Source organism: Pipra filicauda, unplaced genomic scaffold (assembly GCF_003945595.2).
Source record: "Pipra filicauda isolate LSUMZ 115617 unplaced genomic scaffold, ASM394559v2 scaffold678_size160543_pilon, whole genome shotgun sequence".
Classification (NCBI taxonomy): domain Eukaryota; kingdom Metazoa; phylum Chordata; class Aves; order Passeriformes; family Pipridae; genus Pipra; species Pipra filicauda.
This window is the reverse complement of record NW_024104840.1, coordinates 26,298-54,139: the sequence shown is the minus strand read 5'-3', so window position 1 is coordinate 54,139 and position 27,842 is coordinate 26,298. Positions and strand designations below refer to the sequence as shown.

Sequence of the window (27,842 nt, the reverse complement as noted above, 5' to 3'; positions counted from 1 at the left end):
AAGGTGGGGGTTTATTACAATCTAAATATCATAGATAAATTTCTGTGTGTAAATATATATTTAATGTGGTTTTTTTCTTGGCTCTTTTTCAAGCAGTTGTGTTGCTGCTTTGGGTGATGGAAAGACCTGTAGTTGCATCCCTGGAAGTGTCCAAGGCCGGGTTGGAGCAACCTGGGCTAGTGGAAGGTTCCCTGCCCATGGCAGGGGGTGGAATGAGATGGGATTTAGGGTCCCTTCCAACCCAAACCATTCCATGATTCTACAGGAGCTGGATCCTGTTTTAGTAGGGATTCTTAAAATATATCTCTATATCTATATCTCTTTCTATATCTATCTATCTATCTATCTATCTATCTATCTATCTATCTATCTATCTATCTAACTTTTAACAGTTTGTGGGTTTTTAAAGTACCATGATGTGTGATTTTGCAATAATCTGTCATTTTTGGCACTCTGTTTTTCAGCTCTATATATTTCATATTTCTGTATTGGTCTCTGTATTTCTTAGGTCTTATTCTGGTGTTGGGATTGCAGTGAGAGCTGTGCAATAATTTATAATCCAAGGGAAGCAGCACAGGAGAGATGAAGTTCTGCTTCCACTTCCCAGGGGTGCTGGAAGCTGGATTTAAATCCTGCCACAGATTTTGTGTTCACAGATACACAAAAGACAGGTTTAATGTATATTTGGGGTATTTAGGCTCTAAATGATGTGTTTAAGGAGCTGGATGTCACTTGAGGACAAATCACAAGAGATTCCCTTTGCTGTGTTTGTACAAATGTTCTGTGAGGGCTTTTCTTTCCCTGGAATGGGAAAATTCAGATCTGAGCATTTGCTTGGTTGTCTTTTATTTGATTTAAAAGCTTTTTTGCTCAGTTGCAGCTTGAACAGTTTCAGTGACATCCTGAAAATAAGGTGTTTTTAGCTAATCCAGACACTTTTTACACCTGAATCCAAGGGAAGCAGCTCTGGAGAGCTGAAGTTCTGGTTCCACTGCCCAGGAGTGCTGGAAGCTGGATTTAAATCCTGCCACAGCTTCTCACTGTGTTCACAGATACACAAAAGACAGGTTTAATGTATGTCTGGGGTATTTAGGCTCTAAATGATGGGTTTAAGGAGTTGGATGTCACTTGAGGACAAATCAGAAGAGATTCCCTTTGCTGTGTTTGTACAAGGGTTCTGTGAGGGTCTTTTTTCCAAGCAACTCCATGTGGAATGGGAAAATTGAGACCTGAGCATTTGCTTGGTTACCTTTTATTTGATTTAAAAGCTTTTTTACTCAGTTGCAGCTTGAACAGTTTCAGTGACATCCTGAAAATAAGGTGTTTTTACCTCATCCAGACACTTTTTACGCCTGAATGTGCTCAAGGTCTTGGGTGTCTGGATTTGATTTTCTGTCTGTTGGGGGAAAGGAGTCCCACGAGATGAACTTTTTTTTGATTGCCTTTGCTTCCAGTGTATCAAATATACACGAGAACTGGATGATCTTTAAGATTCCCTGCATTCCACCAGCACATTCCTGACGGATTGGTGTCGCTTTAACAAAATCCAGTCTTGCTGAATCACTGAACTTGCTCTCTCCAGGAAAGCTCTGTATCCAGGGGAGCTGACAGATCACCTCTGTGGTGCTTCCAGACGTTCCTGGCTCTCTTTAATTCTTCTCCACAACGAGTTTTGTGCCACCCAATAAAATATTCATGTTAAAACAGGTCCTAAACTAATTATGTGCAGGCAGCAGTTGCCTGTGCAGTCATTTGCTGTTCACTTGGCTCAAGTTAATGGCTTGTATTTCAGTACAAATAGTCCCTCCTGGCTGTTTCCTGTCACTGATTCTTATCCTAAATGGAATTTCCATATGGGTCTGGAGCTAATTCTTCAGTCCAGAGGAGCTTTCTGTGAAGAGGAGGAGGATGGGGGATGTTTTATGCACTTGCTGCAAGTGCATTTTCCTCCTCTTAAGTTCTTTTCTCTCTCTCCTCTGAGCCTTCTTACACGTTGTGCATTTTTAGCAGCAATAAAATAAAAGATGTTCTACAGCCAGGGGCTGTTCTGGTTGGGTGGTGAAGTTAAACAGTGGGGAAAAAAAGAGGGAGGAAAGAGATATATCACAGGAAGATACCCAAATAAAATCATCTCAGTGTTTATCTGGAGGCATCACCTTAAACTGTGGCACCGTTAAAAAAATCCTCACAGTGTTGATTTCCAGCTTAAAATTGCCCTTAAAGAGGAATAGGATTGATAAAAGCTGAATAAAATGGTGCTGAGTTCCAAAAGGGCTCGTGGCATCTTTAATTTTTGGGATTAACTGCGTGTGGGAATTAAAACCTTCGAGGTTTTTTTTTTCCTCCCTCCTTTTCTCAGACATGAATTTGTATTAAAATATTAAAAATATTGACAGATCTTCATCTCTCAGTATTGCCATATGTCCACTTACAGTGAAAATATAAATACCCTAAATGTAAGGCAGTAATTTTGACTAATCTCATGTCCATGTGCCTAATTGGTGGTGGGATCAAGGCCTGTGAGTGCTAATGTGGAAATAAATTAGAAATCTTTAGTTTTCCTTCTTTTTTTTTTTTTTTAAAAAAAAAAGCTCCATGTTCATAGGAAGTAATTTAAACAGATTGCAGGGGAAAAAAAATCTGCTCCAATCTGTGGTATTTTTTCCCACATTAGTCCTAATGGGAGTCTTGGAATCTGCCATGTCCGAGAATTCCTTTAGACATCGAATTTACAGGAGATTTGTCAAGAACAGAAGGATTATTCAGTTCCCAATTAAACTTTATCAGACATGCACAGATCTCCTGCAATCCAGGGGGTCTCCTCCATGGACTCCACGTGGGAGCACCTTTGGAGTGCTGGTGGGAGCTGAGGGGATTCCTTCCCCTGAAGTCCTTTGGAAAAGGAGCCGCTGCGGAATCCCTGATGTTGCAGAATGTGCAGAACCTCCCCAGAGTCTGCACAGGCCACTCCAGCCCATCCCAGCTCCATCCATTTTCCTGTCACTCCGTTATTTATGGTGGCATTTTACCATTTATGAGCTTGGGAAGGCAGAACTTTGTGCATCTCCCAGAGCCCCTCTGAGGTCTCTCATCTGTGGAATTTGAGCTTTAGGTCAACAGAACTTCGGAGCTGATGCCAGGTTGGGTGGGAGTGTTGATGTGCTGGAGGGCAGGAGGGCTCTGCAGAGGGACCTGGCCAAGCTGGATCCATGGGCTGAGGACAATGGGATGAGGTTCCACAAGGCCAATGCTGGGTCCTGCCCTTGGGTCACAAGAACCCCCTGCAGCTCCAGGCTGGGCCAGAGGGGCTGGAAAGCTGGAAAAGGCCCTGGGGGTGCTGGTGAGAGCGGCTGGACATGAGCCCAGGGGGGCAGGAGGCCAATGGATCCTGGATTGGATCAGGACTAGTGTGTCCAGCAGGAGCAGGGCAAGGATTGTTCCCTGTGCTGGGACCTGGGGAGGCCCCCCTGGAATGCTGGGGGCAGTTCTGGGCCCCTGAGATAGGAGAGACTTGGAGGGGCTGGAGCGTGTGCAGGGAAGGGAAGGGAGCTGGGAAGGGGCTGGAGAATTCCTGAGGGAACTGGGGGGGCTCATCCTGGAGCAAAGGAGGCTCAGGGGGGACCTTCTGGCTCTGCAAGTCCCTGCCAGGAGGGGGGGAGCCGGGGGGGGGTCGGGCTCTGCTCCAGGGAACAAGGGCCAGGAGGAGAGGGAACGGCCTCCAGCTGTGCCAGGGGAGGGTCAGGTTGGATATTGGGAAAATTCCTTCCTGGAAAGGGTTGTCCAGCCCTGGCACAGCTGCCCAGGGCAGGGGTGGAGTCCCCATCCCTGGAGGGATTTCAGATCCCTGTGGATGTGGCACTTGGGGACATGGTCAGTGGTGGCCTTGGCGCTGCTGAGGGAATTGTTGGACTCCATGATCTTGGAGGGCTTTTCCACACTAAATGGTTCTATTATACTTCGAATAACGAGGGACAGAGAAATGGGGGAAACGAAAGCAGAACAAGTTAAAACTTAAACTCCTGTGAGACTTGACTGGCCTACAGGACAACTCTGAGATATTTTTATTGGATTGTTTTAATTTTATGAACCTCAGCCATCAACACAGACATCACATGACAAGTCTCCCCATAACCCTCCCGTTGGGGAAGGTCTGTTGAGGTTTTATGGGTGACTTAAGCACCAGGCATGAACCTTAAATGACTGAGGATTTGGGAGGAGGTAAATCAAACTAATGGCATTATGAGTTCGTGCCTTGACTCCAAGAAGAGGAGAGAAAACACTCTCACACCTTTATAGATTAAAAAAAAAAACATTTAATGAAGTTTTACATAGTGCAGATTTAATGTGAAGGAATTTTTATTGCTGTCAAACTGGTTCACATCGAGGCTACATTTTGCACATCTTCAGCTTTCATGAAATTTATGAAGTTAAAGGAAAACTGTTCTTCCAGCACTGCATTTGGGGGTTGTTTCCTTCCCTCCTTGACTCTCTTTTCCAAATAACCCTCGTCTCTGCCGAGTGTGAACATCCAGAAAGGCTTTGAGTGATGTGACTTGAATGTCTGACGCTGGGAACCAGAGGAACAATCCTTTGTCGTGGGACTTGAGGGGATACAAGTCCTTCCCTTTGTTATTTTGTGTTCTTGAATGCTCTGGTTTTATAAACACATCGTTTACCGAGGGCTCTCTCTGAACTTCTCCTCCCTCTTGGAGTGTTGCTGTAAGAGATGATTTCCTGCCTCATGAAAGATGACTGATAGGAGGGAAAAACTGATATCTTGATGCTGGCTGTGCTTTGAGGTGTTTGATCGCTGCCAGATCAGTGATAATTTCTTCAATATCCTCTTGATTTGGGAAAAAAATAACCCTGTCTCCTTAGGAGTGAGTGGAGTGAATGTTATCTTGCCACGAGATGAATGGAGATGTAAAATTCACTTGATAGCAGCTGGATTATGGGTTTGGGTTGATTTTCTACAAAATGAGCCCTATCATAAAGGAAATGAGTCCTTTGTGGTTGTTCTGTCTGTCCCTCCCCACTGATGGGATTGATAGAAGCCAAATCTGGGAGAGGCAAAAGGTGCAAAGATGTGGAATTCCAGAGGGAAAAAAATGTAAATCTCAGCAGCTGCCAGAGGAGAAAAACAGGGAGGGAAAAGCAAATAAAATCTTGGCTTTGGGGATGAGAGGAAGAGCCTCAACCCACCCGTGTTTGGTGAGGTCTCCTGGTTAAACATCATAGGGTTCCGTGGAGATTTATGGATATTGTTGAAGGGACAAAGGGAATGCATCCATTTCTCCAAGTGTTGATCCTTAAATGTTTTTTTTGGGAGCTGGAAGCAGAAATAGCATTTAGTTATTACAGGGCGTCCTCATTGGAGACTTTGGGCTTGATTTTTCACACATCACTGTCCTCAAACTCCAAGCAAAGTGGTACAAATGTTCATGGGGGCTGGAAACAGTGGAATTTTATTTTCCTCAGGTCAGAACTGAGTCCCTGACATTCCCAGATCCGTGACCCCTCATTAACCTGTAGCTACGTGTCAAAATTAATTCTTGCTCCTTGAGAACTTTGCTTCAAGTACCTTGATTTTGAGGACATCCTGAGGCTGCACAACTTGTTCTTGACAGGACAGGGGCATCCTGGGGACTTGTGGCACCAGTGGAGTGTTTGGTGGGCAATCCTGAGATGAACTTGTTGCTTTGAGCAGAGCTTAATGTGGAGTTTGGGCAGGACTAAAGCTCTGTGAATTAGCCCGGGGTAGAGCTGATTTGAGCCGGACTTATGGCTCTCTGACTGCTTGATATGAGTAATGGGTGCTTGTTGAATATGGTTTAGGCCTGACTTAGGCCCTCCTAGGAGTAATTCCACCTCTGTGTGGGTATTTAGCTCGGTGGTGGAGCCCCCATCCCTGGAAGTGTTCAAACAATGTGTGGATGTGGCACTCGAGGACAGGGTTTAAGGGTGAACATGGTGGACCTGATGGCCTTGGAGGTCTTTTCCAGCCTTAATGATTGCAGGATTCATTGCCCCTTTCTGGTTGGATCAATCCAAGGTGTTGGAGGAAAAGCTGTGCAGAAACCTGTGGTGTTTTCTCCGAGGTGGGAGCGTTGGTTGACCAGGGAAGTCAAAGCTGGAGCGTGGGGAATGTTCTGATTTTAAGGAGCATCAGCTTTGACTTGACACCCCTCCTTAGACCATGACTTAGAGCAAGGTGATGGTGGACTCTTTTGGTGTTTAAATCCTGATTTCTGCTGGAATACTCACGGGGTGGAGTTGCTGACCTTCTCTAACTGCCCTTGGAGAGAAACCACCCAAATATCCTAAGCCATCATTTCAGTAATGACTCTAATGACTTGTAGGACCTCACTGATTGTGAGGGCTGATTAGTTAATAATTAGAAATTAAGGATAATCACAGGATCATTAAGGCTGGAAAAGACCTTTCAGATCATCAAGTCCAACCATCAACCAGCACCACCATTAACCCACGTCCCCAGGTGCCACATCCACACGTTTTTTGAACACTTCCAGGGATGGTGAATCCACCACTTCCCTGGGCAGCCCATTCCAATGCTTTACAACCCTCTGTCCATGAAGAATTTTTCCCTAATATCCCATCTAAGCCTCCCCTGGAGCAACTTGAGGCCGTTTCCTCTCATCCTGTCACTTTTTCCCTGGGAGAACTGCCCGACTCCCCCCTGGTCCCACCCTCCTTTAACCCTCCATATAATATTTATTTGGACTGGCTCCTTCTTCCCTGGAGGAAATCATTGCTCTCACTTGTAGCATTTCTCTAAAGGAACCTTAAGGAGGAGGAAAAAAAAGAACTAAACCCTGGGTTAAACTGAGCTAATCCCAAATCACTTAAAGCAGGAGAAATCTTGGAGAAGAGCAGCTGCTTTTACACCAAGTAGTTCAGGCAGAGTGAGTTGTGCTGCATCTCCACACTCAAACTGATCCAATACAGGTAAAAAAATACAGGCTTAGCATGTCATTAATTGTTACAGCTCTTAACAGGGGAGTTTAACTTTTAATTCCTGGACTCATCCCTCTTTTCCCCCCCCCCCTTTGATGTTTGCTGGCCTCACCGAGCACCTTCCTAATTAAATTTAATAATAGAAAGAGTCATTAGTCAGGTGTGTTGTTCTGCTGGGAGAGGGGGTGGGTTGAGAGCGATGTGAAAGAAAAAAAAATACCTTGAATTTGAGCTGAACTTGCCAAAACTCCGACCTGGAGCTGCGGAAGAAGAGCCAGGGAGGAGCCCAGCTGGGAAGGGTTAAACACGGAGCTCCATCTCCCCTTTTCCAGGGAGCTGTTTTGCTGGCACAAACAGGAATCAAAAGGGCTGTAAACTTTTATTTTGAGAGCTCTTAAAGAAAAGTAAGCTTTGAGTAGCTGAGTCCCGAGAGTTTTTAAGAATGGAGCCCAATTTAGGGAGATTGTGAATGAGTATTCTCAGGGCACATCTGGAAACTGTTGAGTTTTAATTTTCCTGCAGCTGCTCCGGTTGGAGCTTTTTAGGGGGAGGGGATTTTTGTTTCCTTTTACTCATTTCCTTTTCCCTGGGGTTTCCTTGTGTCATTTATTCTTTTTTTTTTTAATGTTAAAAAATAAATAATAACAAAAACAGATCTTCAGAGAGCCCTGAGGAGAAGTGGGTTGAGCTGGGAGAGAGCGTCGATGGGTTCCAGCTGCTCCCACCCCAGGGAATGAAAGGATTTGGGGAATTTCAGTTATTGGTGTGGGGTTTTTCCCATTTTTAGACTCTTTTCAAGGGTTGTTTTGATTTTTTTTTAACAAGTTAACAGGCAGTGTTGGGTGGTTTATGTGGTGGAGCTCAGCTTGGAGTAGCGAGAAGGGGAAGGACAAAGGGTTTCCAGCTGGGATGGGAATGTCACAGCAGGGGTTCAGTGCTCCTTCTCTCCTCTCCTTTGTGTTATTTGGACTTATTATTATTAGAAATGATATAAAGGTTGAGTTTGGTTGTGGGATCAATGTTGTGCATTGGCAGAGAGCAGATTTAGGGGACAACAAGGGGGTAAAAGGTGCAACTGAGGCCTTGAATTGATGTGCTGGAAAGGGAAAGTTGTGAGTTCCAAAAACCCCACTGAAAGGTCTAACTTTTAATTTTTATTATTCTTATTGTTAGGAAGAGCTGGAGAGGGACTGGGAAAAAGTCATGGAGGGACAGGATGCAGGGAATGGCTTCCCAGTGCCAGAGGGCAGGGAGAGATGGGATATTGGGAAGGAATTGCTGGCTGGGAGGGTCGGGAGGGGCTGGAATGGATTTCCCAGAGAAGCTGTGGCTGCCCCTGGATCCCTGGAAGTGTCCAAGGCCAGGCTGGAGCAACCTGGGATAGTGGAAGGTGTCCCTGTTGTTGCAACTGGGTGATCTTTCATGTCCTTTCCAACCCAAACCATTCCATGGTTATTATTTTCCCTCCAAAAGAACTGGTCATTTTTCCTGGCTACTAATGAACTAATGCTTTAATTCTCATTTGTTCAACTTAAAGCTGACTCTGCTGATGTAGAATTTTTCCTTTTTTTTTTCCTTCCAAGGTAAAAATTCACTTTATATTGGAAAATATCTCAGCACATTAACATCCATAACACTTAAAATCTGTCCCAAATTTTGCAAACCCCAAATCAGCGAATTTAACAAGGAGCACCTGTAATTACAAGAAATAATATTTTTAGAGGGGATGGACGGAGGGGAATCACAGAACCACAGGGAAAGCTTTGCAGAGAGGAAGCCAAATCTGGTATTTCCATGTAATATTAAATAAAGGCAGGCTTGGAAACTCCATAACATTTGATGGAACATCTGGCAAAGTGCGTGGCGTTGTTTTGCCAAAATATTTGCTGTTAGAAGTTGGAAACAAACTCGGTGTGCATTTGGGGCTGGAATGTTTAATTGCACGCCGGAGCAGAATATAAAGTGTTATAAAATCCCGTGAACTGGCTTCTCTCCTGGAGATTGAGATTTCCAGTCGGGATTATGGGGCTTGGAGCGCTGCCAAATCCAGCTCCTGGATTTTCCTCAGGCGGGAAAATCCTTCAGTTCTGGCTGTAAACTCGGGAGAGGCCGCAGTGATCCCGGCAGCCGGGATGTGTGACCTCCCAGTTCGCTGGGAAGGGTGGGATGTGTGACCTCCCAATTCCCTGGGAAGGGTGGGGTGTGTGACCTCCCAATTCCCTGGGAAGGGTGGGATGTGTGACCTCCCAATTCCCTGGGAAGGGTGGGATGTGTGACCTCCCAGTTCGCTGGGAAGGGTGGGATGTGTGACCTCCCAATTCCCTGGGAAGGGTGGGATGTGTGACCTCCCAATTCCCTGGGAAGGGTGGGATGTGTGACCTCCCAATTCCCTGGGAAGGGTGATTCCCGTCGGGAAAAGCCGGTTTCCGATGATTTCCAGCCGCAAGTCGTTAACGACCGGTTTTCCCACCGGCTTGTTCTCGTGCCAAGGAAGGATTAAGCTGTTTGTGGGAGGGATGAGGAGCAGCTGGGGCTTTTTCTTTGGGAGCTGTGGGATATGAGGAAGGCTGGAGTGGATAAACCTTTGGATTGGGGGGGAAGTTGGTGTTGCTTCAGTGACTGGATTAGTAAATCCATCCCGCTGGTCTAAACGGGAGCTGTTCCCTGAGGTGGGACAGCAGTGACCCCTCAGCAGCTGGGTCACTGTGCTTGATGGTGCCTGTGATTTCCTAAGGAAATTTCCTAAGAAATTCCCACCTTCGTTGGAGGTTCAGGATTAATTTTGGGGGCGCTTGGAGCTGGTGTTGGTTGGAGCATCCAACTGAGAGGCCAGAGCGGTCCAGGAATTATTTCTATCTCTGCAGGGTGACAGGCTGGTTAGAAGAAAACAAAAGGAATTAAAAATAAAGGGAGGGAAGGTGGGAGAAGCTGAGATTTAAATTGTGTTTGGCCTTTTTGCCGCCCACGGAAAAATTTCCTATTTTTAGTTGGAAAATAGAGCAGGGAAAAGTCCCTGTGAAGTGGCTGCAGCAAAAGCAGTTAATGGGAGGCACAGGGTTGTGGAATAAAGCTGGAAAGGAAGAGAGGAATGACTCTCATGGAATGGTTTGGGTTGGAATGGGTTGGAAGGGGCCATAAAGATCATCCCATTGCTCCAAGATCCAACCTGGCCTTGGACACTTCCAGGGATCCAGGGGCAGCCACAGCTTCTCTGGGAAATCCAACCCAGCCCCTCTCCACCCTCCCAGCCAGGAATTCCTTCCCAATGTCCCAGCTAAACATTCCGTCCTTCAGCTTAAGGCAAGGGATGAAGTCAAGGGGATAAAAAAATTCAGGAGAGCAGCCTGGAGAAGAGAGGCTTGTGAGCGTGTTTTAATGGATACAGATGTTTTTCCAGCATCACCCAGGAATGCTCCCAACATCAGGAGCAGGTGGAAGTTTTGGGAAGGAGAAGTTTTGGGGAAGAAGGTAAAATATCAGTGAGGATGAGGTTGATATTCAGCAAATCATCCTACAAGGGATTTGGGTGAGGGTTATGGGAGGAAAGGGGTGGGACAGATGTCAGAGGGAGAAAATTCCTGAGGGAGGCAGAAGAACATCCAGGAAAGGGAGGAAACAGCGGAACAGGTGATGAGATGTGGCAGATTTGTGAAAGGACCACATTGGGAAGTGTGGGATGGGAGCTGAGCCAGCCTGGGGGAGACACAAACCAGGAACCAATAATTCCTGTGGGAATTATTATATTTGCTTGGCTTTGGATTGGAACAGTTGCCAAAGCAAAAACTGTAACTTGTGAGTGGTCAAGCACTGAGAAAGGAGGAAAGAAGGAAAGGAAAAGGGAGAGAAAGTAAAAAGGAAAGAAGGAAAGAGAAAGAAAGGAAGGAAGAAAGAAGGGAAGAAAGGAAAAAAGGAACAAAGAAAGGAAGAAAGAAGGAAAGGAAGAAAGGAAAAAAGGAACAAAGAAAGGAAGAAAGAAGGAAAGGAAGAAAGAAAAGAAAGGAAGAAAGAAGGGAAGGAAGAAAGAAGAAAAGGAAGGAAGAAAGGAGGAAAGGAAGGAAAGAAAGGAAAGGAAGGGAAGAAAGGGAAGGAAAGGAAGAAAAAAGGAAGGAAAGAAAGAGTAGGAAAGGAAGGAGAGAAAGAGTAGGAAAGGAAGAAAAGAAAGAGAAGGAAAGGAAAGAAAAAGGAAGGAAAGAAAGAAGGAACAAAGGGAGAAAGGAAGGGAAGAAAGAGAAGGAAAGGAAGGAGAAAGGAAGGGAAGAAAGCAGGAAAGAAAGGAGAAAGGAAGGGAAGAAAGAGAAGGAAAGGAAGGAGAAAGAGAAGGAAAGAAAGGAAAAAGGAAGGAAGAAGGAAAGAAAGAAAAAAGGAGGGAAAGAAAGAAAGAAAAGGAATTATTTATTTTTGGTGGTATCTGCTTTTCCTGTGTTTTATTTCAACATTTTTTAAAATCCTGTTTGCTTTTTAGCCGCAAGAAACCAGATTTCTTCTTTGTTTTCTTCTGAGCAACCTGACACCCTCCCAGGAGATAAATATGGGAGCAGAGGAGCAAATCCATGTGGGACATGGGTGCTGTGGAGGGCTCGGTGACGATCGTTGTCCACGTGCCAAAAAAAATCCCTTAAAATAATTTTTATAAAGAACCGAGGAAGCTTCAAGTAAAATAAGTCTGAATATGTGGAATTGGTTAAAAGCTGAGAATCGTGTGTATAAATATTTATGAAGGGGGGGGGAAACAGGCAGAGGCATCTCGGGAGGCTCCGCGTCAATCAAAACACCCGGAACGCGAATCGGAGGCGATTTAAATTCGCCAAAAGGTGGATCGCTGAGGATGAATCTTACATGGGAAGGGAGTGAGGGCAGGAAAAAAGCAACAGGGTTTGGGAAAGGGCTGCTTATTTTTTTCTGTGTGTGTGTGTGTGTTTGTGATTCCTCGTGGTTTCGTAGAGAAGTGTTGCGGCGTCGCTCGTGTGAAGACGTGCGAGGTGACACACGGCGGGAGCGGCTCCGGCGCGGAGGGAGTCGGCTCAGGGCTTGTTGGAACGGAGGGAAAAGGGCTGGAAACGAGAGGCAGAGGGTTATAAGTCGGTCAGGCTGGTTTGTTGTGTAATGCTGTGGCTGAAGGAAGAAAAGAATTAGGTTGGTTTTGGTTTGGTGACAATGAGGGATAAAAGGGAAGTCGAGGAACGTGAATGTGAGGGCTGAGAGTAAACACTCAAGGGGTGTCCCAAAGATGGACAGGGACACCTTCCACTATCCCAGGTTGCTCCAACCTGCCCTTGGACACTTCCAGGGATCCAGGGGCAGCCACAGATTCTCTGGGAAATCCATTCCAGCCCTTCCCCATCCTCCCAGACAGCAATTCCTTCCCAATATCCCATCTCTCCCTGCCCCCTCTGGCAGTGGGAAGCCATTCCCTGCGTCCTGTCCCTCCAGGCCTTGTCCCCAGTCCCTCTCCAGCTCTCCTGGAGCCCCTTTAGGCCCTGCCAGGGGCTCTCAGCTCTCCCTGGAGCCTTCCCTTCTCCAGGGGAACATTCCCAGCTCTCCCAGCCTGGCTCCAGAGCAGAGGGGCTCCAGCCCTGGGAGCAGCTCTGGGACCTCCTCTGGACTCCTTCCAGCAGCTCCACGTCCTCCTGCTGTTGCTCCCAGGGCTGGAGGCAGCTCTGCAGGGGAGTCTCCCCGCTGTGGGATCAGCCCAGGGCACGGGGGTTTCTGGGCTGGGGCATCTCCAGCTTCTCCTCCACCAACACCCCCAAGTCCTTCTCCTCAAGACTCCTCTCAATAAATCCATGTTTTCGTGGCTCTGTACAACTCGACCCTTTTGTGCCACATCCCCTCCCTGTGGTGCTGAGCTTCCCAGCACAGGTTTCCCTGGTTTTACCCACAGAACCAAAAATCAAACTGCACCAAGGCTTTAGAGAGGAAAAAAAGAGCTCGTTTAGAGCCCTCACCTCGAGACGGTTGGGGATTCAGAATTTTGGAAAAGAGAGGAGATAGTGTAAAATAAACCAAAGGCTGCAGGATTTGTTTGGGGGGGACGGGGGGACGGACACGTGTCAAGAGAGACAGTTTTCCACAGTTTTTTCTTTTCCAAGGAGGCAGCGTTTGCTTGGACAGGGATTGGCCACCGCGTGCCTGCTCTGCTGAGGGAGCAGGTTTTGAAAAGAGCGACTAAACAAACGCCGGGCTGGGGGAAATGCTGCAAATCCCAGCTGCGTTCCCTCAAAAGGAGGAGAGACGGCTCCTTGATGAGCCCGCCTTTTGTCCTAAACTTTCCTCTGTTCCCGCTTGAATACGGGGAGGATCCTCCCAGTCCTAACGACCAAGTCTTTCTGGGAATGTAAAATTACCGGCTCTCATTAATGCCGGGCTCCATCGCTCATCAAAGCCCTCCTTGTGCCTCACGCTGGCTCCTTTTCTCTCCCCCTCTTAATCTTCCTCTCATTATAACCAAGTGTCTGCCCTTTGGACCCATCCAGCTTCCAAGGAGTTGGCACCTGCCGAGATCTCATTTGGGAAGGGCTCGTTAACTCTTGAAGAGTCAGAAAGCTGAAATGTGGGAGAAACAGCCCGGTTTGCACCAGGAGGGGGCTGTAAATACCCCGAGGGGGCAAAGAGCAGGAAAAGGGAATTCTTTGCGTCCCCGGGCTGGGCTTTATCCTGATAAAATCTCAGTCAACAGGTCCCGGCAAATGATGGTTTATTCCTTACAGGGATTTTCTGTGGCTCTTGGGAGATTTCTCCCGAGGGGATGCACTTTTCCACTTGCACCTGGAAAACTCAGGAATAAAGATTTCCAAATAAAACCATGAAATTAGACCCGGCTTGGGGGACAAAGGCTTTTGACAGGAAGGTGCAAACCGGTTCTCCAGATGCTGCTGATAGTTCTGTAGCCCCCCTTTTATCTCGAGGACCAAAGCACTTTGCAAACTGGGGGAGGGGGGATTACAGAAGTGCTTGCACTGAGCGGGTGTTTTAGCCAAATAAATGCTATTTATGAAAAGGAATTTTCAAAAGGGCTTTCAGAGCTACCTGTCACCGCCTCGGCATCTTTATTCAGTGGCTTGGAGCTCTTCTCTGTCTCGGTGGGGGACGCTGAGATTTACTGATGTGCTTTTCAGCTGAAATCCAAGTTCCCATAAGGCAGATTAGCAGCCAGAAAATGCCAGTCTCTTTAGAAGGAAAAAAAAAAACCCCAGAGTTCGAAAGTTGTTTTAAAACCTATTCTGTAATAAATGAGCCAGTTGAGGAGATGTATCAGGTGGCACAAAAAAAAAATTAAAAATCATTGGAAATGGCTGGATCTGTGTTGTTCTGAGCACCCCACCTGTCCTGCCAAGCACTTGAGTTCCCGTACTCATCCTTTCCGCTCCGAATCCATCTGGCCTTGCCTTAAATTCTGTTTCTTTAGTGAAATCCAGAGGGATCACAGGTGTTTTGTCATTCTGCAGTGACAGGCGGGCTCGTGTTCTGATGAACATCTCCACTCCTGGCTATTGATAAGGTTTTAATGACTTCATTAAAAAGCCCATTATTTCTCATGCAGTATTTGCCAAGGCCCTGTCAATAGTTGGATAGTGAGAGTTAGAGCTGATATGTGTCCCAAGAGTTGTCACAGAAGGTTGGCTTGGAGAGATGTAGGAAAGTTCTGCAGGATGGAGGCTGTTTAGGGTGTCCATTAATCATCTCTAAACACAAGAAGACACGGATTTGAGAGGCCACTGGAGTTGCTCAACCATTGAAGCACCCAAGTACAGGAACACTTTTATCAACACTTGTTTTTGGTTTGTCCTCCCACTGGAAAAAACAACCCAGGACTTCACTGCTTTGACATTTATAGATGTTACTTTGATATCCCATCTGGATTTTACCGTGGTCACATCGTTTTAATGTTTTGATACAATCTCAGAATAATTTCTTCTCCTCTCCCGTGGTTACTCCCCGGATCTTTTCATTCCATTAATCATTTGTTTCTCGTGAGATGTGCTGATGCTTCTCCTGGCATCTCCACAGCCTTTCTGTCTCTGTTTCTTCTCATTTCGAGTTCTCATTCCAGGTGGTGTCTCTCTAGTTCCTGAAAAATTCATGGAATTCCTCTCCTGGCCTTACTGGAAATAGTCTTGGATCATGTTTGCCTTTATGACTCATGGTCTGGGTGGCCCCAGGACCTTCTGTGATTGATGGACACACCTGAATTTGTCTTTTAAAATTACAACTCACACAGTCTCTGAATTAGTACCTGAATGCACTGGAATGTGCAGGATCCAATGATATTCCCTTCCTCTGGTGGTCCAGGTGCTGAGTATCCCATTGGTAACAACTCCCATCTCTGGTTTCATCAGCACATTGAACTTCTGTGCAGTTCTGATCAAAGAATAAGTAGGAGTATCCCCTTAACTCATCCCTGTGGATTTTGACTGGTAACCTTTCTGCAGTCCAGGAGTTGTTCTTTCAGCAGAAGTCATCCCTTTTTTATCCCTTTGATCCATTAACCTGCACAGCCGTGTTACCAATTCCCACCTTCTCCACCCTGGTGTTTCCTTCAGCACTGTGTACTTTTATTATCACACACACACACTTTCATTATAAGTGTTCATTAAATGTATAATTTAAGAAATTTGGGTCAGGTTGCCCAGAGAAGCTGTGGCTGCTCCATCCCTGGAAGCGTCCAAGGCCAGGTTGGAGCAACCTGGGATAGTGAGAGGTGTCCCTGCCCGTGGTAGAGGGTGGAATGAGATGATCTTTAAGGTCCCTTCAACCCAACTCCCCTGTGATTCTGATGGATCATATCCATGGAAGTCTTTAAGGCAAGTTCACCACTAAACTTCTGAGTATTGAACTGATTTTTCCCTCTCCTGGGCGACCAACACCTCGTGAGCTCTGAGCCAGTCCTTAAATCCCCCTTCATCCTTGCCTCCTCATTCCATGGGTTTTCCTTTCCCTCTCCCCCTGTGCAGAGCAGGGGATGGGAGCAGGAGGCACCAACCTGCCGAGCACCAGGGCCCTGCCACCGGATTTTTGGGCTCCGTTCCCCCTTCCCGGGCGGAGCCAAATCCCGTTTTCCAGGGGGACAAGCTGCTTCCCGAGCCCTCAGCTTGATTCCTGCTGGCAGCAGCGGGCTCTGGGTGACAGGTTCTGTCTGAGAAGGGCTTTGGTAATGGCTCTGTATCAGTGACAGATGGTCACACTGAATGTTTAAAACGTTCAGGACCCCGGGACGATCCCAGGAACAACCAACTCTTGCCAACGTTCCCGGTGTCTTATTCATTTAAAATATTTTCTCCAATTACTGGTTGTTTTTGTTTTTTTTTTTATTTAAACGTATTTTGCTGGGTTTCTACTTTTCTAAAACATTCTCTTTTTTTTTTTTTTTCCCCCCTATTAAAGGAAGCCTCAAGATGTTGGTGCAGACTGGCAGGAGTCGCTGCCAACTGCTGGTGCAGACTCGTTAACAAATTTATTTTTGCACATATGGCCCAGAGCAGAAATATTAGGGGTCTGTGGTCTTTTGGGAGGGCTGGCAGATACTGTCTGGGAAGAAAAAAAAAAAAACAACACTTGAGGGCAGGCAGAAATTTCATTTTTATTTTTTCCTGCTGGAAGGACTCCTGGATTTTTTATGTTTGTGGGTTTTTTGGGGTTTTTTTTGCTTTTTGAAGTGATGGTTTTCAATCATTTCACAGCCCCTGTGCTGCAAAAAAATAAAAAAAGAGGTGGTGGGGAAATAGCCAGTTTATTGATGGACTCCCTTTTATTGCTGCAAATGAGGGAAGTTGGTTTCTGGGGTCCATCTGAATTTCCTGGAGCACAGAGCGTGGTTTAGGGTGGGTTTCTGACCTGCAGGGTTTCAGTCTGACCCTGTATCTGTCCATCATTATTCACAACAGTTGTAAAAGCAAATTGTAAGGAAAACACACTCTTATGTGGTTAATTCTAATTTTTTTCCTGTTTTTGGAGCGTTGGACATCTTTTTTTCCGGGCAGCTTTTCAGTTCTGTGAACTCTGAAAGCAAAAGAGCACCTTTTGCTTCCTCCAGATCCCTTCAGCCCCCTCATGATCTGAGAAAAAATGGGATTTATTATGATTATTATTGTTTCCAAGGGCAGGTTGGACAGGGCTTGGAGCAACCTGGGATAGTGGAAGGTGTGGAAGGGGGTGGAATGAAATGGTCTTGAAGGTCCCTTCCAACCAAACCATTTTAATAATTCCACGATTGTTTTTGTGTGTCCTGCTTTCCACCAAACACGGTGGGATTTTTGGGATGCTTCCAACCTGGGATATTCTGCAATTCCATGATTTTCTGACACGTTTCTATCCATGTACAGCTGGATTCCTGTAACAGGATGGGCAAATCTCTGCTGGGATCTCAGATTTTTTTCCTTGTAGCGAGGGCTGGAATAACCTTCCTCAAGGGTTTGTGTATTCAGCTCGTGTTTGTGATGCCTTAAAATGACTTTCCTGCTGTTTTTTAAGTTCTGATGGATGTGGGGGGATAATTGTCCCCCATCTGCATGTGGAAAAAGGAGAAGGAAATGATGACACCCCTGGCCTTATTTAAGGGAGTGAAGGTTATTCTGGAGATCTGGAGGGAGGGGATTGACGCAGCCAGGATGCATTTAAATCAAATCAGCAAATTAATCAACACCTTGTTATGGTTGTGTGGTGTGCTGGATTTAATTAGGGGATAAAAGGAATGATGTGTGCAGAGAGATATATATATATAAAAATATGTGTGTATATATATATATTTGGATTTGGAGGCATAGTTCAATATGACTGGACTATGGGATTGCCTGGGATACATGAGGGGAACAGGCCATAGCACGGGTAAGTTTTCCATCATCTGCACCCTCTGGCAGTGGATTCTCTGGGAATTTTGGGGGATTTTGCTGGTTTGAAAAGCCCTCTGGCTGTAAATGCGCTGACAGACCTGTCATTTCAGCTGGTCTTTGGTTAGAGGTTGTATGAGGCACCTTTTCCTTTCGTTTAGCTGCTTTATTCCAAGATTTGTGCCGTGGGTTTAACCTATTTATAGATACGATAATTTTAAATTAAAATTAAATTCGTGTAAAGAGTTACACGAGCTTCTTAATATTCCCTGCTTATGGCAGGGCTTATATTTAAGCAGTTGGGCTCAGGGATTTTAAAAGTCTTTTCCAGCCTCAGTTTTCCTCCAATTCCTGTGGCTCCAGTTCTTTGTGTCTCCCATCGTTTCATTGATGAAATCCTCAGTGCTGCTGCTCCTCATCCTTGCCTCGGAATTTCCAATCCTTGCATTTCTTTTCCTCGTTGGAAATGATATTGGAGCAGGGAGAAGTGATCTTTGGTGCTCCTCTTGACTGTTTGTTTTGCTTTGAAGCTGCATTTTGGAAATTAAGGACTTTTGCTCCTGAGCGAGTGCCTCTGTCCGGAATTGGATGCTTAACCCGGCAACAATTGCATCACCTGAGGGAAATCTGGGATTAAACACACTGAAATAAGTCCCCAGCTGGGAGGTGGAGAATCTTTGGGTGTTTTCCTGGTGTTCAGGAGCACAGATGTCCCATAGTCTGCTCTGCACAAGCTCCTTTGCTGGAGGGCTGAGTAACTCCCAGGGCTGGTTTTGTTCATCCCCCCGAGTCTCGTGGATGTGCTGGGATTATCCAGGGTGATTTTCACCTTCAGGGAAGGCAGTGATGTATAAAACCAGTCATTTTGAATCATTCCTGTGCAGGTGTTGAAAGGGATGTTGTTTTGATGCTTCCCAGGAAGGATCTGTCCTTGTGGCACCAATGGAGAAGAGCCAAACCAGAGCTGGTGAAACTCAGCAGGAACCATCGGAGTGGCAGCTCCAGGAACAATCCTAAACCTTGGGAAAACATTGGTGGGGCACAGAACAGGCTCCTCAAGGCTGCCAGAGCTCCAAGAGTGTTTGGACAACACCCTCAGGGACAGTGTGGGATTGTTGGGGTGTCCTGGGCAGGGCCAGGACTTGGACTTGGATGGTCCCCGGGGGTCCTTTCCAGCTCAGGATATTCTGTGATTCTCTGTTGGAGGAGACTTGAAAACTCTCTGAGCACTTCTGGAAAACCCAGAAGTTTGAAAACCCGGGGGTTTGACTTCTCAAGTCCTTTTGGTGCTCGTTCCTTTCCCAGTGTAGCTGCTCCAGGTCATTTGATCTCCTATTTTGGATGGTCAGTCATGGGACTGACTTCCAGCAAAGACAGCTCTGCTTCAGCACGTAGCTCTTCATTTTCTAACATAACTGGAGGGATAAATCACTTTTGAAAGTTGGGGGGTTTTTCCCTCTTTCTATTGAAATGGCTGAAATAACGCCAAGGAGAAGGAATGGATCCATCCCTCTGGTTTCCCTGGCAGGACATCCACGTTGTCCAAGACTGCCCTGCTCAGCCTGTGGCCGGTAACACCAGTCCAAAGCTGATGTCAGGTGCTTCAAATATGTGGCAAACACGTGGCTTTAGATAGAAAATATTCCAAGTGGGAATGTCCCATTCAGGCGAGCCAGGAGCTTTTTGAGCATCAGCTTTTCCCTGTGTGCAACGTGGAGCTGCTGCTGCTCCTTCCACACCAGGATTGGCTTTTCCTGCAGGATTTGTCGGTGCCAAACTTACCCGGTTCTAAAACCAGGAGCACTTTCCAGCTGCTCCTTGAGCTTTTTTTTGTGGTGGCAGTGGATTTTTGGGAGTGGTTCCTCCTGTCTGAGGAGCCAAATTGTCCTTCCCTGGCTGTGTCCTTTGGAGTCTCTTCTGGAGCAAAATGAGCACAAGTTGTGTCACGTGTTGTTCTCCAGTGATGTTGGTATTTAATTGGCAGTTTGTCACCTCATGTCTTTCACTGTCCTCCAGGACTCTCCTTCCTCATTAGCTGGGTTTCAGGAGATATTTTAATGCCTTGTAGTGATGGCCAGAAGGTGGAAAAAAGGACTATTCCCTGGTGGAAGGTTTACAGTTCCCTACAGAAGGTGTCAGGCACCTTGAAGGGGTGGGAGAACAGCTGTCAGCTGAAAAGTGGTGTGGCCACAGATAGGAGGGAACTGGCCAAAAAGAAATTTAAACTGGAATTTGGAAGAAGGTTTTTAACCAGCAGAGAAGGGAGGTCAGACCAGTGAAGGCAAGAAAACTGGGGTAGAGCTTCATACAGGGAGGTGCAGGAGGTTGTGGGGAAGAGCTGGAGGGTGAATTAATGACCCTGGAAAACCCTTCCAGCTTTTTGTCCTTATTTGACATCCTTTGTGTTGAAATGGGGGGGGGTTCAAAGCAATTACAGGGGAATCATCCAGATCAGGGGAATCATCCAGAGCTTCCTGTTGCTGGAAGTGGAAGAAATGGATTTATTTTAGAAAACAGCTCTCACTCTGTTTCTTACACAAAACAAACGTTTTCCTTTGAGTCACAGGATGGTTTGGGTTGGAAAGGACCTGAAAGATCATCCAGTTCCATGGGCAGGGACACCTTCCACTATCCCAGGTCGCTCCAAGCCCCGTCCAGCCTGGCCTGGATACTTTTTGTTGGTACTGGAGCATTCTGGAAGTCTTAAGGAATGATGAAATCCTTAAGGACTTTGTGCTTTCTTCTCCTGGGCTTGGTGGCAAATACCAGGTGCCGTTGGAATTAAACTGGAAAAGGAAGATGGATCATATCAAATAAAACTCCTCCCCAGCTGAAGGCAGACTTTGAAAGTGTCCACAATTCCTGGAGCTGTGACTGAGCTGCATCAAGAGCTCCAGTGAAGTCTGGGAGAGGGAAAAAAAAAAATCAGCCAAAAGAACCAGAATTCCATAAATAATGAAAGAGCTGGAACTGCCTGGCTTTTGTAACGGAGATGAAGGCAAGGTGTGATGACAGGAACACATTTACACAGCAGAATTCTTTATAATTACAGGGATCTTGTCCTCCAAAAAACAAAACCATCATGAATATTCAGGGCCTCGATTAAAATATTGATGGCAGGCTCCAGACTTTGGTCTCCAAACAGCCACAAACAGTTTAGTTTCAGTGCAGTGAGGTCCAAAAAAAAAAAAGGAGCTGCCTTTTTGGGTTTGGGTTCTCCTTGAAGGATTTATTTTGCTCTGCTTTTCCTTTTTGTGATGGTTTTTTTTTTGGAAAGGAGTTTTTGGATACCCCTTATGTGCCCCCAGTATCTTCACAGCTGTCCTTGTTTCACCCCTCCTGAAGTGCCATTTCTTGGTGTCCTCCAGGAAAGGAAATCCACCCCTCCTGCTGGCTTTAAATTAAGGAAGCTGAAGGTTTCCTCAATAATTAAATGTATCCAGTTTGGCAAGCAATGAGTAAATATTTCCAGCCTGTAAATGGTTTTAAAGAGAGGGGCTGAAAATCTTGAGGTGGTAAAAAGTGGGTGCTTCGGAAGTATTCAAGTGATATTGCTGATAAAAAAAACTGATTTTGTTAAGAAAACAACTGATTTTGCTGATGAAAAGCAATTCCTTAAGAATAACCAGCCAGAGGAGATGCAGAATATTTGGATTTATCAGCAGGGAGGAAGCCCTGGGCTTCATTTATATGAATATGAATATAAATATAGGAACAAAAATGATTGTCCATTTTCCCACTTTTCTCTGTTGCATTTCTCCATTTCTGTCCCTTCCACAGACACTGGAAAAAAGCTGCTGAAATCAAAAGTTTATTTGAATTTTGGGAGAGTTTGCCAGGCAGAAGGGGAGGAAGGATCCCTTGGATAAAACAAGGAGAGCAGTTTTTCTCACCTGGTCCCTAAAAGAGGGAACTGAACTCCCACAAGAGGGAATTGAACTCCCAAAAGAAGGAGTTGAATCCCAAAACATTAATTTCCTGTACAGACCCTGTTTAATATACAAGTTTTTTAGGCTCCTATCTGAAAAGGGATGTTCTTATTTTTGCTAAAATCCCTTTTCCAATGGTTTTCCTGCAAAAAATAGACACGTGACTTAAGGGATGCAAGGGGATGGTGGTGTCTGGTCGAGAGCAGCTGAAAATAAAGTTATTTTTAGCCAATCAAGCCATTTTGTTAAAACTGAATGTCCTCAAAGTCTTGGGATTTAACTTTCTGCCTGTTGGGGGAAAAAAAAAAGAGGAGTCTCAAGAAATGAACTTTTTTTTGGTTGTCTTTGCAAGCAGTTTCTCAAACATACACTGGAACTGGATGATCTTAAAGGTTTCAACCCAAACCATCCCGTGATTCCACATGGGAATATTTTGAATTATTTTCATATTGAGCTGTTTGAAAGCTTTTGGTGGTAAAATTGAAAGGGTTGTTGTTTTTTTTTTTGCTTACAAAGAGTTAAATGCAGAAAAGAAGGAAGCACTAATGTCGTGAAAGGATGTTGAGTGGTAAAAAGAGATGTAAAAATAATAAAGGTTTGCTCAGAGCTCTGGTTTAAGGTGTGTTAAGTGTGTCAAAAGCAGCACCTGAGCCAGTTTTTGCTCCTGGAACCCGTTATTTTGGGAATAATGGATTTTTTTTGCCACGTTTTTCTTCTTTTCAGGTGCTTTTCTTGGTTTTCTGCAGACTTGGAGTTAAATGGGAACTCGTAGCAACTCACCTGATGCCTTGGAAGGTTGTCATTCGTTCACAGGGGAACAGAGGGGATGTTTTCCCTCCCCTTTATCCATGATTATTCCATGGAAGACACGTCACATTTGTTCTGGGGAATGGGAACACTCTGCTGGCAGAGTTTAGACCATTAATGCCCCTCAGAGTTCTCTGCCCCCACAGGGGGGTGGGTTGGTATAAACCTGTTTTATATTAGACAAAGATCATCCTCCAGCACCAGGTTGTTCCCAGATTTATTTTGATTCCTCTTAATATTCCATCTGGGGGGGGTTTTTTTGGTGTTTTTTTTTTTTGCAAATGTGTTGGGGAAAAAATCTTCACTCCAGCAGCTGAGTGGGGGTGAGAGGCACAAAATCCTTGGATTTGTCACTGCCCGGGAAAAAAAAACCTTGAAAAACTGAGGTGGCATCAGCCCTACAACACAAAAATTCATTGTTAAGAAGGATGGGAGCCCCACCATCCAAAGGACATGGAAAGAGTCCAGAGGAGGCCTCGGAGCTGCTCCCAGGGCTGGATTCCCTCTGCTCTGGAGCCAGGCTGGGAGAGCTGGGAATGTTCCCTTGGAGAAGGGAAGGCTCCAGGGAGAGCTGAGAGCCCCTGGCAGGGCCTAAAGGGGCTCCAGGAGAGCTGGAGAGGGACTGGGGACAAGGGATGGAGGGACAGGACACAGGGAATGGCTTCCCACTGCCAGAGGGCAGGGAGAGATGGGATATTGGGAAGGAATTGCTGGCTGGGAGGGTGGGGAGGGGCTGGAATGGATTTCCCAGAGAAGGTGTGGCTGCCCCTGGATCCCTGGAAGTGTCCAAGGTCAGGTTGGACGGGGCTTGATCCTCTGCAGGGCCAGCAATCCTTTTTCTGATGAGGCTGAAACGTTCGAGTCTTGTCTCGTGCAGCCCACCGGTGTTGAGGCTTTCAAGTAAAATTTAAGATAAGAAAATTTCTAGTGTTTGAATGGGCTTTTTTCAACTTTTTGAGCTTTTTGTGGAATTGTAGGATGGTTTTGGGGTGGAAGGGAACTAGAAGAATATCCAGTTCCACCTCCTGCCATGAGCAGGGACACCTTCCACTGTCCCAGGTTGCTCCAACCTGACCTTGGACACTTCCAAGAATCCAGGGGCAGCCACAGCTTCTCTGGGAAACCAGCTCCAGTTTTCCTCTCCTTGGTACCTGCACAGCAGGAGCAACTATTAAAAATAAAACACAATTAAATCAATTTAGACTTCTGTGTAAAACAGAGCTCGTGGGAGCTCTTGGTTGGTTTTTAGGAGAAATGTTAAATTTTCTGTGGATAGAAATGGACACAAACACATGGAAAGGACTGGTCAGTCTTCCCTGGAGTTTGTGATATTAAATCCAGCCTGATTTTGACACGCTGGCTCCCATGAAACGGTGTTTTATTAAAGCCACCAGGTTATTCTTGGCCTTCCAATGGTTTTTATGAACACTGTATTAGGGTCATATCCTCCAATAACCCCATTTCCAAATCCCTGGCTACCTTTGAAAGAGTTTGTGATTAAAGTTCTGGCTGTTTTCCTGCAATTCCTGGTGTCCCTGAGGGGGGGAGTTCCCTCCCCTTTATTGGCACTTACATCCCCAAGGGGGTTTCGTGGCAATAGCAGTGACAATCTCGGGGGAGGTGGGAAACAGTTTTGCATGAAAATGCCAGAAATAAAAGCTGTCCCCCAAATTAACACGGGGAGCTCTGGGATTTGGGGGTTGTTTCCTCAAGTCTTAATTCAGCTTTGATTGAATTCCAGGCAAAACAAAGTAGAGGAGGAGGAGGAGGAGGAGGAGGTGGGGAAAGGAGATTGTGGATGAAGAGGTGGAGAGATGCTGCCTGACAGGTCATGCTGGGATCTGATAATTCCTGTTGGTGCATTCCCAGCACTGCCATGGACAATCCATTCTGCCTCCCTCAGGGAAAACCCTGGGATCATTGTGCACGTTGCTGGAAAATGAAATGATTCACAGAGGAGGAGTGAGGGCGTTGCTTTGTCGCTCGCGGGGTCGAATTCCCGATTCTGCCTCGTTTCACGTGCCAGGTTTGTCAAGTTTTCAAGGCTGGTCAAAAGATTGGGGGATTTATCTTCTTTAGGACTGACTCCTTCATTCATACCCAGAAAACAAGCCCCTGACAGTTTCTTGGTGGTTTTTGGAGTCCCAGCTTTGAAATCCTCTGTTTCCATCCCATGTGTTCGTGGTAAAAACGTTGTATTTCTCTAGATGTTGGTGGGACTTGTTGATCTTAGAGGTCTTTTCCCACCTCAGTGAGTCTGTGTCTGCTTCTTCGAGGAATCCAAAGAATGTTTTACGTTTTTTATCTCATTCTTTCTCCTCCCAGACCCATAAGATGGGCTTTGGCAAAGCTGTCCCACCTCAGGAGCTTTGTCCGTCCTCACACCACGAGCCTTTGGCCTCCCCAAGATGTGTCTTGCTGGAAACTCCCCGTGGCCTTTGGAGAGCTGGAGAGGGAATTTGGACGAGGGGCTGGAGGGAGGGGACAGGAGGGAGTGACTTTAAACTGATGGAAGGCAGGTTTAGATGTGATATTGGGAAGAAGTTCTTCCCTGTGAGGGTGGGGAGGCCCTCAGAGCCTGAGGTGGGAGACCTTGAGAGCCCCTTGCAGGGCCTAAAGCAGCTCCAGGAGCCCTTGGGACAAGGCCTGGAGGGACAGGATACAGGGAGTGATTTCCCACTGCCAGAGGGCAGGGCTAGATGGGATATTGGGAAGGAATTGCTGGCTGGGAGGGTGAGGAGGGGCTGGAATGGAATTCCCAGAGAAGCTGTGGCTGCCCCTGGATCCCTGGAAGTGTCCAAGGCTGGGTTGGAGCAACCTGGGCTAGTGGAAGGTGTCCCTGCCCATGGCAGGGGGATGGAACAGGATGATCTTTCATGTCCCTTTAAGCCAAACCATCCTCTGATTCCATGATTCTACCAATTCCTTTGTCCAAAATGGCCTTAAACTTTTAAGTACTAAAAAAGAAGGTGAAACACAGGAGGTTTTAGAGTTAAACAGCTCATAGGAATATAAACCAACAAATGACACCATGTCAAGAAATATCTTACTTTATTTCTCTTGCTTTTTGTTTGCTCACTATGTTGGTTTTTTGTCGCTTTTTTTTCCTTCTGACATTAAAACCCAATAGAAAACATGTCAGGGATATAAAAAATTCAGGTAGGAGCCATTTGCTGCTACAGGAGATAAGATAAAGAGAGAAGAAAACAGTTGAGAAGTGAATCCAGCCTGTGAGTAATCACAGTTCATTAGCTCCAGCTTGTTTCCTGGCTCTGGATAAGGACTCAGGCTTTGGAAGAGTTTCTATCTGTACGTGGTGGTTTTTAGGGAAACCACAAAATATGCAAGTTGACAAATCCATTAATCAAAGTTCCTGCTGCCCGGGGAGGAAAAAAAAAGAAAACAAGAGGGAAAAAAAGGAGAAACATGCATTTTAAACAATTTTCTGTAGCTGCAAGGAGGCTTTTTTTTTTGCATGTGTGGCTGCCACAGTGATCAGATGATAAAGGAGGGTCGGGTCGAACCCCAACCCCTCGCGGGGGCTGCGAGAGCCGAGGCTCGCGACGGTTTTTTTTCGAGGCAGATGGAGTGTGAGCAACTAATAAATCAGGTTTCGAAACATTAAAGGGCAACTTATTTAAATGCAGATGGTGTTGGATCTCAGACAAGGCAGGAGAGGAGAGAAGGGAAGGATTGGGCACAACAGTCAGCGCGGGGCTCCGCGGCCGCATCCAAAATCAGCCCCGGGATGTGGCACGGGAAAGGGAGAGACAGTTGGAAAAGCTGTTTGGGCAGTGAGTGGGATTGTGGTCAGTCATTTTGGTACATAGGACTCGTATTCTGGAAAGCTGAAGTCTAAAAGTGATTTTCAAAAGGAGGGAATAAAACGTTTGGTCGTTTGTTTTGTCCGCGGCGTTTCCCAAAGCGGCTTTGCCGGGGGGAGAGTCGGAGCCTCGGGTTCAATTCCCCTTTTGGGAAACTGAAACTCAGGAACCCGAGCGAGGTCAGAGAGGCCACATCAGAGCCAGGGCTCGAGTCCAGATCTGCCTCTCCTGCTTTGGGAATTCTATTTTCCTTCAGCGTGGTTTGAAGCAAAGTGTGATCTGCAAACCTGAGCACGGGCCGAGCTCCCGGTCAGAGTCATGGAATGGTTTGGGTGGGAAGGGACCTTAAAGATCATCCAGTCCCACCCCTGCCATGGGCAGGGACACCTTCCACTAGCCAGGTTACCCCAAACCCTGTCCAACCTGGCCTTGGACACTTCCAGGAGCAGCCACAGCTTCTCTGGGAAATCCATTCCAGCCCCTCCCCACCCTCCCAGCCAACAATTCCTTCCCAATATCCCACCTATCCCTGCCCTCTGGCACTGGGAAGCCATTCCCTGTGTCCTGTCCCTCCATCCCTTGTCTCCAGTCCCTCTCCAGCTCTCCTGGAGCCCCTTTAGGCCCTGCAAGGGGCTCTCAGCTCTCCCTGGAGCCTTCTGTTGTCCAGGGGAACATTCCCAGCTCTCCCAGCCTGGCTCCAGAGCAGAGGGGCTTCAGCCCTCAGAGCATCTTATCCCAATGCCTTTCCACTCCTCCTTTCCCAGTTTTATACCCGTAAGAGATTTGTGAAGGTCCAGCCATCAGACTTGACTTGGCTTGACTTCATCCCTGCAAGTGTCCAAGGCCAGGTTGGACGGGGCTTGGAGCAATCTGGGATAGGGGAAGGTGTCCCTGCCCATGGCAGGGGGGTGGAATGAGGTGGATCTTTAAGGTCCCTTCCAACCCAAACCATCCCGTGATCCTGTGACGTCAGCTTGGATTTTTAGGTCATTGTGGTGACTGGCACAATCCCAAAGTCAAAGCCAACAGGGGTTGGGTTTATTTTGGAAGCTCTGGACTTCCCTGCCCTCTCCCAGCCCCTCACCACAACAACCCCACTGCTCCATCAGGCAAACTGGGAACCAGCCAGGAGCTCTGCCTTCGTTTCTATACAATATTTGTGGTTTTCCAGTGAAGGTTGGAACCTTCTCTGCACCCCACGTTGGGATCCATCACCCCAAACGCTGCTTTTGGGAGGGTGGCTGAGCCTTTATGACTTAAAGAGACACTTTTGAAATTAAATGTGCTGAACTTTATAACCTCCAGGATCAAATTCCTTGATTTTTTTCCCCCACTTCACATCCTTTTTGTCTTAATTCCCACCCTACTTCTCTGTTAAAGAAGAAAAGTCTTTCCAAACTGACCGAAGCGATCCAAGCCCAGAATCCCTGTGGATTTGGGGTGTTGCTGTCCTTGCCTGTGGCAGTGTTGGTGTCTCCCGTGCT

General features: G+C 46.4%; 1 protein-coding gene across 1 annotated transcript in view; it reads left to right on the top strand.

Annotated features, from left to right (window-relative positions):
• The window catches only part of LOC113987184 (exocyst complex component 4-like), a gene marked incomplete at its 5' end in the record, with an annotated part of 145,375 nt that overhangs the window by 104,708 nt on the left and 12,825 nt on the right, over positions 1–27,842 (top strand). The gene's annotated exons all lie outside the window — the stretch shown is intronic.